Source organism: Ziziphus jujuba, chromosome 5 (assembly GCF_031755915.1).
Source record: "Ziziphus jujuba cultivar Dongzao chromosome 5, ASM3175591v1".
In the NCBI taxonomy this organism is placed as follows: Eukaryota; Viridiplantae; Streptophyta; class Magnoliopsida; order Rosales; family Rhamnaceae; genus Ziziphus; species Ziziphus jujuba.
Window position 1 is genome coordinate 19,498,129 of NC_083383.1, and position 11,034 is coordinate 19,509,162.

At 33.9% G+C, this 11,034-nt stretch overlaps 1 non-coding gene across 1 annotated transcript; it reads right to left on the reverse strand.

The window, feature by feature from the left end:
* Positions 1-39: 39 nt before the first annotated feature.
* LOC125422937 (mechanosensitive ion channel protein 3, chloroplastic) lies at positions 40-6,923 on the reverse strand. The gene is made up of 9 exons (XR_009638990.1): positions 6,808-6,923; positions 4,367-4,512; positions 3,988-4,051; positions 3,391-3,541; positions 3,118-3,227; positions 2,761-2,901; positions 1,233-1,289; positions 709-754; positions 40-626 (listed from the first exon to the last, which is right to left on the reverse strand). It is a non-coding gene; the product is annotated as a mechanosensitive ion channel protein 3, chloroplastic (transcript).
* Between the last annotated feature and the right edge of the window lie 4,111 nt (positions 6,924-11,034).

The following is an 11,034-nucleotide window of genomic DNA, read 5'->3' on the forward strand; positions in this document are numbered from 1 at the left end:
CTGATTTAATGAACAATACATTGATCAATACAAAATCTAAATCGGCTAGCGGTGTTGAATTTTGAAGTTAAACCTAGTACCTGCAATATTATTACATTGAATGTTGTCGCCATCTTGCTTTGAGTGTGAAACAGATGATTTAATATCTCTCTTCCCATTGCTAGATTCAGACATAATAGGGGGTATCTTTGATGTTGCTCTTTGTGTTGATTTATCTGTACTATCATGCTTGTGAGATTCAGATGCCAAATTCCTGATTTGAGGATTGGATGTTGATATTTCTGAATGCTTAGAGATTGTGTTGGAGTTGGCGCTAAATTTCACTTGAACCTGATCATCAATTTTTAAATCAACACTCGACAATGATCCACGCTTCAAATCTTCCCTGGAGTCAGATGTTGAGGCTCCTTCAGGCTGAGCCTTTTTGTCTTCATTTGTATATATTGGACTAGTTGAAGCCTTACTTTTATCATCACCATTTATTTTGTAAGATGGTTCAATAAGTAGATATGGTCGGTTCACAATTTCCCTGTTACGAGTAAAAATTCTATTTAAGAATAGTACATTTTCCAGGTTAGCCTCACTGTATATTTTTTGAACCGTGCGGATGAGTGTGGCAAGCCGAACTCTATTTAAGAATAGTACATTTTCCATGTTAGCCTCACTGTATATTTTTTGAACCGTGCGGATGAGTGTGGCAAGCCGAACTCGTTGATGGCTGAATGACTCTTAGAAGATCCAAGAGCATCGCTTCCTGCTTAATTTCATTAAATGATTCGGAATGTCATACATTATCACCAGAATATTGCTCAATACTTAGCTTAAAACAACCTAGGCTTAAGCCCATGACATTAAGCCATTCTAATGAACAAATCACAGCATTACTTCAAGAATCATGTGACTGCTGGCACAAAGCTAATTAATGTAGATGACTTTACATATATCATTGTAACTTTTAAAAACTTCCATGCTAAAAAATTGGCACATCCGTCAATGTCAGTTCAAAATTTCTTCCAACCACCTAAAATAGTGCTATGAAAACTAATACAGAGCCTATTATGATAATTCTAGAACAACAATTAAAATAAAAACCTGTGGCATCCCATGATTTAGGTTAGTTTTTTGTTTTTTATAGGTTAGTTAATTGTTCTGTTTTATTCAGGTACTCTATTGGGCTAGTTGACTAAAAATTGTATAAGACATCTGCTAATGTAGTCTAGATTAATTTTTACCTTGACACAGAGGTACTCGTTAAAACGTGAGGTTTTGACAAAGCAAGATATCAAAGCCTGTAATAACATGGAGCACACATCAAATACTGAAGTTATAGATACGAGAAGATTAAATGCAGGATAAATTTAAAAGAAGAAGCAAGAGGTCACTTTTTTACCCAAAAAAACAAAGACAACAAAACAAGAACAAAAAAGGGGCCACTTAGAAGATATGCAATTTCTAAGCACACAGACAACTTAACAGCAAGAAAATTGTTTACATCACAATTTGAAGGTGGCCAACCAGATACATTAGAGACATTACCAAAGAGTTACCAGTATAAAAAGCTTAAGCCATAACAGACATTAAAAAATCCCCCCTTATATGTAGACACTGGACCGCTTTAATAATTATACTCTCATACCATATTAAATTATTGAATTCCAATAACTTAAGTTGTTAAGAAGTGGACCAATTATGCATATCAAGCTAAGACATAACAACCACTAAACAAATACTAACTGGGTTTAGAAACCCAATAAGACCAGAAATTCAATGATTTCTGAGTAGTGAATTCCATGTTTCACTCAAAAGAGAATTGTTTCAACCACATATAAGCACAATACTCATTGTTCTGTGAATTTAACCATAAGAACGAACACTGCTACCCAACCCTGAGAAAGTAAACAGATTATTTTCACAGGTGAAATGCACGTTTAAAACCTCATTAAGTTACCATTATTCCTAAAATGTTCAAGAAATGGACACAACCATGTATATAAGTTAATAAAAGCAAACACTACATGTAGACCAGGAAAAAAAAAAGGAACTACAAACAAATATGCACTTTACATGAGTAAAGCAATAAAATACAGAAAAAGGGATCATAATGATTGCAACATAAGACCAAACGGACAACCTGAGATTTTGATACTATATCCAGTTACTATCAATACCAAGAGCTTAAATTATTAGAATGTGGAGTCAACAATTTATAATAAGCTAACACAAATAGACAGTAAAACTCCTCAAACGGCCACACAATAACTTGACACAAGTACAAGCTTCACACATCTAAAACAAATTTACTAAAAAAAGGATGACTACGGGTCAAACACAATACCAAAAGAACAATTTGATTTTTGCTCTAATACAAAATTAAGTTACGATCAATCATGTTAAAAGATAAGGAAGAAAGATAGATAGCAAAGCAATATAATTTTTTTTTTCCTTACATTTCCATTATTCCATAACAGAAATGAAACCATTAAAGTACAAACTTAGAATGGACCAAAATGAAAGCCTTACCATAAGAGCCTGATTTTCTGGATTTGCTGCTCCACATGAGGATTTTTGGCCAAAACCTTACGCATAATGTGGGCCAAAACCTTACGCATAATGTGCTACCATATTCTACACTAAAAGGAAATTACCCAAGTTTTAGCATAAGGTCATGAGAAAAAAGTGGAAGTCCTTGGAGCATAACTTTAATAATCAGGTGTAAGTATATTTGCTTCTCACATTAATTTTTATTGACATCCAAATTACCTGATAGCTAGACGGGTCTTGATTTGCACGAGTCTTCTAGCTAAGATTCCTCACAACATTTACAGTGAATTTGTGATTCGGAATGTGAACTGCTTCACGATCATCTCCTTTTATAATAGTTGATGACCACCAACGCACATGCTGGAATAAGATAACACGCCCATCAAAGAAGAAAAATAATAACCCAAGTTGATCAGTTCCTCTATTTCTTTTACAAAGCATGTCATGTTGTTAAACTCAACTAGCATATAAATCAACATAATTAAAGGAAGAATACCGAAGCAGTAATTATTTTATTCTTTTTATAACTGCTATTCAACTTTCTTGTGGTGGCATTCAAGGGAAGAAAATATACACAAGGACTGTACCAAAAACTTCATAGCCTTCAATCTAGTTTAAATCCACTCATTCACAACAAGTGGCCGTGTAGAATTGATCATTACAGTCGAAAGGAAGTTTGTAAATATCTGAAAAACACATAAATATTAGGTCTATGGAGTTCAAAAAAGCCTATAAAACCATAATCTTATGATTATGAAAATGGATGGCCTAGAGTATGTTATAATACAGTACTTTAACTAGATAGATATTAATAAGTTTTTTTAAAAAATAAAAATAAAAAAAGTATACCTCGCAAACTGTGAGGGTCAGCAATACTGTTCCAAGACCCCCAGCAGTTACCCATTTCTAGGCAGAGAATCCCAACAACTCAATAAACAATTACACTACAACAACAATCCATACTGCAGAATAAATAGCTTTCCCAGTAAAATTGAAGCCCGTTTGCCAAAGCAAGAGAAAATAGTTGTAAATAAGATTTGTTCACACACTTTAACTGTATTCCTTATGATAGCTATATTTGATAATCAAAATGCCATGCACTATAGGATCAGACGAATAGAAAATGAAGGGGAAAAAAATGCTTCAATGCTTACTCAATGAGATTAATACAAGCTGCAGAGACTGTATCCTATCAAAAAGACAAAAATTCGAGAAGACTATCATATATATGATGCATCTTTTTCAAAACTTTGAAGCTATGAATGGCAGAATTTATAGCTATTAATCTTAACAAATGGTAACATTTAATTGCAAATGTTTCTCAAATTTCAATATATAACAAACAAAAAAAATACTGCAAATAAGTATAACAGAAAATTAACAATCACTAAACATACATAATACTTAATGTAAAGAAAGGTTTCTAAGGAAAAAGCATCAAAACATACATTTATTGCATCACTTGAGTCACTTAACCTCAGTAAAGAATTTTTATGCTTGTAGAATTAAGCTGTGAAGATAACAACATGACCATAGATTAACAGGATAACCAACAAGATTAGATTGAATGCATTAAATAGTAATTATAAAGTTGGTTTATTCTAATGGCCTAATATTGAAGATAGTATATATTGTCAACAGCAAGAAAGCAATAAAATATTGGATAGCATTTATGAAAAACAAAAACAAAGTAAAATCTCTTGATAGAAAAATTAAAATAACACAACGAATGTGTGCCACAAGCAAACTCCTAGCACTGCAAAGCTATAATGCCTTGCTTCAATATAATATTATGGTTGCATCATGAATGTAATGAGCCACTTACCTTGACAAACAATAGATAAATGCCAGAACCATTGATAGTGATCGTACAAATTTAAAAGTCGCTGCTTGACAGCATGGCTTGCTTTTGATGGTAAGACTACAGGATCCAATGCTCTGGCAGAGATTAAAAATGCAAAATAATCCACACTGTAGTCAATACCAATAGGAAGGAAACAACTCTTAAAGACAGTTTAACTCCAAAGGATATGTAATCAAATGCTAAAGAAAACCTGTAGATAAGTGTTGCTTCAATCCATGGAACAAGGGCTGAAGATAAGATGTCATAACCTTATTTCTTGGTCTTTGTGATTCGCAGTACTATTTGGAATTCCTTATTTCAAATTTTTCTGAATCTATCTTTGGTTTTCTTTGTTTTTAATGGTCATGTGATGTTCAATAGTGTGTAATTAAAAGAAAGGCTTGATTGTTTTTAATGCTGGTTTGATCAATAATACATTTGAGAGGTAATTTGTTACTAATTTTGTCTAGGCATTTTCTTTCTAGGATTCTTGTTCTGGCTTAGTTTGTTCTTTTAACATGAGTTTATCATTTTCTTTCTTTATTATTTTAGATTTAGAAAGTTAAACTATTAGGAAAAAATCACTTTTATATTCTTTTAAGCTGTGTTACTGCTAGTGAAAATTATATTGTAGATTGAAGTGCCTAACTTGTGTTTTTTTTAGATATTAAAAATGCAAAGATAACAAGAACAAAGATAATTTTTTAGGCTTTTGATCATCTAATAATTTATTGAATAACAAAGCATCTAGTTATACACCATGGTGGAAACTAAATTGCAGAAAAATCTGCTACATAAGAGGCATATCTGTCAAGTACTAAAACATAGCATGAAGAAAAGGTCATAGTCAGTTTGACTATTTTATTGCCTAAAGAATACCACAAATCAAAACTGATTCCTGCATTCTGTTAGCAGCTTCAGAGTCATGCCAATCAACACTCCTCCTTGGCTCTGGAGCTGCATACTCCAAGCTTTTGCCTCAAGTATTCATATCTAATCTTGGGAAGTGCATTTTTTAAGGTATCAGCATTTTGATTTTCTGTTTTACAGTAGACTAGCTGTACTTCTCCTTCCTTTTGTACCTCTCTTAGAAGATAAAATTTTAGCTTGAACTGTTTTGTTTTGCCATGAAACACTGGATTATTAGCAACTGAAATTGCAGCTTGGTTGTCCACAAATATCCGTGTGCTTTCTTCTTGTTCCATATGCAAATCTGTCATGAGTTTTTTGATCTAAAGAGCTCATAGAAGCTGCCAAGTTGACCCCGAAGGCCGAATTCTATGGTAGAGAATGCTGTAATAATAATTGGGCCATGAGAGACCTTTTTAAGTATTGCTTTCTAATAGAGTAGTTAGTTCCGCTGCTCTGGGATAAAATTCCATAATTCAATTAAAGATCGAGAAAAGGGAGAATGCCGCTACTGATAGATCCCGCCCAGATCAAGGGCGGTCTCTTTTATCTTTTGATTTGCAGCAGAAGTAGCAGCTACATATTCTACTTCTGCCATAGATTGAGCTACAATTTTCTGTTTCTTAGAACACCATGAAAAAGTTCCATAACCAAAACTAAAACAATAACCTGAGGTGCTTCTCATATCTTCAACACATCCCGCCCAATCACTATTAGAATAACCATGGAAACTGAAATTTTTAACTTGACTGAATCTTATTCCATAATTAATTGTGCCCTTAACATATCTAAGAATTCTTTTTGCTACTTGAAAATGAATTTTACTAGAACAGTGCATGTACCTTGATAGCAGACTTACTGCATGCCTAATAGCTGGCTTGGTTGCAGTCAAATACATTAGGCAACCTACTATACTCCTTTACAGTCTTTCATCAACCTTTTCAACTCCATCGTCTCTGCAAATTTTTTCCTTTTGATTCATTGGAGTTGGCTTGCATTCTTCCATGTTGAACTTCTTGAGAATTTCCTTTGCATATTTTTGCTGATATACAAATATTATATTTTGCTTTTACTGTACCTGCATACCAAGAAAGAATGCCATCTTTCCAAGATCTATCATTTCAAAGACATCTTTCATTTCTTGTTAAACTTTTCAATCAGCTCTTTACTATGTAACAAGCAAATTATCAACATATAAAGATACCACAAGTATTTCATTGTCAACCTTCTTGATATATAAGGTAAATTCGTTTAGACTCTTTTCAAAGCCTAAGTTTATCAAGTATAAATCAATTCTGCTGTACCAGGACCTTGGTGCCTGTTTTAAACCATACAGGGCCTTTTTTCAATAGATACACTTTTTCCTCTTGTCCTTGAATAGCAAATCCTTCAGGTGCTCCACGAAAATTTCTTATTCCAAGTATCCATTGAGAAAAGCTGACTTGACATCCATTTGATGTATAACCTAGCCCTTTTGTACAACAACAGCTAGCAACATCCTTAAGGTGTCCAACCTGGCAACTGGGGCAAAAGTTTTAGAGAAATCTACCCCAAACATCCGGGTATAGTCCTTGACAACAAGCCTTGTCTTATGTTTGTTCACAGAACCATCAAGATTGAGCTTGGTCATGTAAACCCACTTGACTCCTATAGCTTTCTTGTGTTTAGGTTTGTCCACCAACTCCCACGTCTAGTTCTTTTCCATCATCTTGACCTCCTCCTCCATTGCCGCTATCCATTTCTGATCAATTGCAGTTTCTTCATATCCTGCAGGCTCCATTACAGCAACATTACACCTTTGATAAATGTTAGAGAGTGATCTGGTTCCTCTAACAAGTTCTTCATCTACATCATTATTCTCCTCTTGAATCTGAAACTTCTTATCATTCTCCCAACTCCATTTGTCTAACTCAAGAAACTAGACATCCCTGCTGACAATTATTTTTTTACTTTGTGGTAAGTAGATTCTGCAGGCCTTTGAAACCGAGCTATAGCCTACAAAGATCCCAGGTTCTGCTTTCTTATCCAGCTTGTATCTCTTAATCTGAGGAATGTAAGAAAAACATAAGCAACCAAATGTCTTCAGATTAAACAATTTCGATTTGTAGCCGTACCATGCTTCAAATGGAGTCCTTTTTTGCAAAGCTTTTGTTGGTAGCCTATTTAGCAACAAAACTTATGTGTTTGCAGCCTCAGCCCAGAATTTCTTTGGCAATGCTTTGTCATGAAGTAAACACCTAGTCATTTCTATAATTGTCCTGTTTTTCCCTTCCACGATACCATTTTGCTAAGGAGTATAAGGTGCAATCAATTGGTATTCAATGCCTGCATATTGAAAAAACTTGTTAAATTTTTCAGAGGTATATTCAGTTCCATTATCAGACCTGATCACCTGCATTTTGTATCCACTTTGAGTTTCCACCCAAGTTTTAAACTTCCAGAATATGTCAGCAACCACAGACTTAAGCTTCATAAAATAAATCCAACACATTCTTATGTGATCATCAATGAAAGCAATATAATACTTACTACCATTTAATGATGGTGTTTTTATGGGTCCTCCCACATCTGTGTGTATTAATTGTAGCTTTTGTATAGCTCTCTAGACCTTGTTTTGTGGAAAAGGAAGCCTTGTCTGCTTCCCATACTGACATGCAGCACATGTAGGAAGCTCCTCCTCTAATTCAGGCAAACCTTCCACAAGATTGTTCTTCTTCATGAAACATAGAGTAGCATGATGAAAATGTCCCAATCTCTTGTGCCAAAGCATTTCATTGCTATCTTCTTTGTGTATAGCAGCATGCTCCACTTTCACCAAATCTAAAGCAAAACTTTTGCCTTTCATTTGAACTCTGAACACCTCACCACCTTCAGAATCTTTAATCATGCAGTTTTTGTTTTCAAACAACACCTCATAGCCTTTTTCCAACAATTAAGCAACGCTTCAAAGGTTATGATTAATTTCAGGAACATATAAAACATCATGAATTAATTTCAAACCTGTGTGACCTTCAATTGCTAATGTTCATTTGCCTTTTATTGAAATATATGCTCCATTTCCAATTCTAACTTTAGAGATAGTAGTTTTGTTAAGCTCTCTGAAAAGCTCTCGATCATAAGTCATGTGGTTTGTACAACCACTATCTATAAGCTAGCTTTCTATGGAGTTATTAGTAGCAAAGCATGATACCACAAAGAACTCCTCCTCTTGAGATTGATTCTCAGTAGCCTTGGCTTCTCCTTGTTGTTGTCAAGACTTGCATATCTTTTCCACATGCCCTAACTAACCATATTTGTGACATCTTGCATTTGGCCTCCACCAACACTTTTTTGGTGGATGATTGGTTTTCTTACAGTAAGGACAGGATTCAGGAATGAGACTTCTGAATCCATTATGAATAATTGTAGGTTTTTATGTTTGTGCAAGGATAGGTGATAAGTGTTTAGGAATTGTGGTTGGGTTCACTCAATCTCACAGATCCCTCAAGAAACAGCTCTGATACCAATCTGCTAGATATTAAAAATGCAAAGATAATAAGAACAAGATAAATTTTTAGGCTTTTGATCATCTAAGAATTTATTGAATAACAAAGCATCTATTTATATAGCATAGTGGAAAATAAATTGCAAAAAAATCCGCTACATATAAGGCATATCTATTAAGTACTAAAAAATGGCATGAAGAAAAGCTCATAGTCAGTTTGACTATTTTATTGCCTAAAGAATAGCACAAATCAAAACTAATTTCCACATTTTGTTAGCAGCTTCAGAGTCATGCCAGTCAACAAATTTTCGGATGGTTGTGTCGTAAAGTTAATTAGTACAACATAATACGACTGTGCCTAAAAAACCAGTTAGATGCTTCAATTTGCAACATAATTTCCCCTAGTAATAACACAACTTCAACTTTAAAAAAATGTAAAAGTGATTTTTTGCTCAGTAGTTTAACTTTCTAGATCTAAAATAATGAACAAAAAAAAAATGATAAATTTAGGTTAAAAGAACAAACTAAACTAGAATAAAAACCCTAAAAAGAAAACACCTAATTATTAGACAAAATTAGTAATGAATTACCTCTCAAATATATTAATGATCAAACCAGCATTATGAACAATTAAGCCTAGCTTTTAATTACATGCTATTGAACATCATTTAACAATTAAAAACAAAGAAAACCAAAGATAGATTTAGGAAAACTTGAAATAAGGAAGTCCAAATAGTGAGAATCACAAAGACCAAGAAAAATCCCCACACGATAAATAGAAAACGAAGACCATTTCTTTTCCCAAAAAAACAAACAGAGAGAAAATTCGGAAGAAAGATAATTTGATGGCATGTAAGAGCATAACACAATTAGTAATGTTAGGAAGTGAGAAGAGAGAAAAGAGAGAGAGATAATTTAGCAATTACAGTGAACCTTTCCTGTTGGAAAACTAGTATATGGGGAAGAAAGACAAGGGAGAAGTGAAAAAAGAGAAGAGATAGAGAGAAAGAGAGCCAACGTGTCAAAGTTGGGCTCAAATGGCGGACGTGGTTGGAATTGCAACATTTTGGAGATGTGGTTGGACCCACGAAATTATTTCGGCATGCTTTTGTGTTTTAGCTAAAGAAATCTTTGATTGTTTCATCTATGGTTGTGGCTTTTCATTAGCTGAGTTTAGTCTTTTCTGCTTCGGGGAAGAGTACAATTGGTTGTTCAGGTTTTGATCTTTTGTTTGCCTTTCAAAGTCTTCATTAGCTTAGTGGAGGAAGATAGTAGAGCATGACTTGAAGATGCCATTCACAAAATTAATAGGCTTCATCAAGCTTTCCAAGGTATTGTGCTGGTTCTAGAAGAAATAGAGGCGAATCAAGTGGTTAAGCTATCACTTGTTGGGAAATTGCTCTTACACAGAAAGTTAAGGAAAAATACTATTTAAACTATTCTCTCAAATGTATGAAAAACAAATAATGCATTCTCAGTGGAGCAAGTAGATGATAATTTTTTTTTTTTTTCATATTCAAACACGAGGCAAACGGATGGAAAGTCTAGGAGAGACAACCATGGATGGTAAATGGTGGTCAACTAGTTTTAAAAGAATGGCAGAAGGAGTTATCTTAGCAAGAATTAGATTTCTCTCTCACTAAATTTTGGATTCAAATTCATGGTCCTCCTCTAAATCTTATTTCCAAAGAGAATGTAATTAAAATTGGTAAGTAGATTAGGCAAGTTGTTGATGTTGATTTGATTGATGATGGTAAACTTTCTAGTTTGAGGTATCCAAGAGTTCGCATTGACATTCAACTTAGTAATACTTTAGTCTTTGGCTTTTTCCATCCTAAAGGAGCTAAGGATTTTATGTGGATCCAATTTAGATGTGAAAGATTAGAAGATCTCTGCTATAAATGTGGCTTCCTTGAAGATACATTATATTCTTATAAAGTCAATCATATGGCAACAATCAAACATCCATTAGAAGGAGAAAATTTCACATACCACTGTGTTACCAAATTATACCATTTCAATTAATTTATTCCCACATATTTAAATATTTGTCATATGTTAAATCATTTGCCTTGTCATTTAAAAATTTCCAGCTCACTATTTTTTTTTCTAAGCACACTAATATTCACTTGCACATAACTCCAGTGACTGCCAAAAACAACAGTAGATGTTCGAAGAGGTGGAGGGCGGGTACAAAGGGTGTGTCTCCCTAATAATGCTTTAGCAAACCAAATTTCACAGTGTATCATTGGGTTTA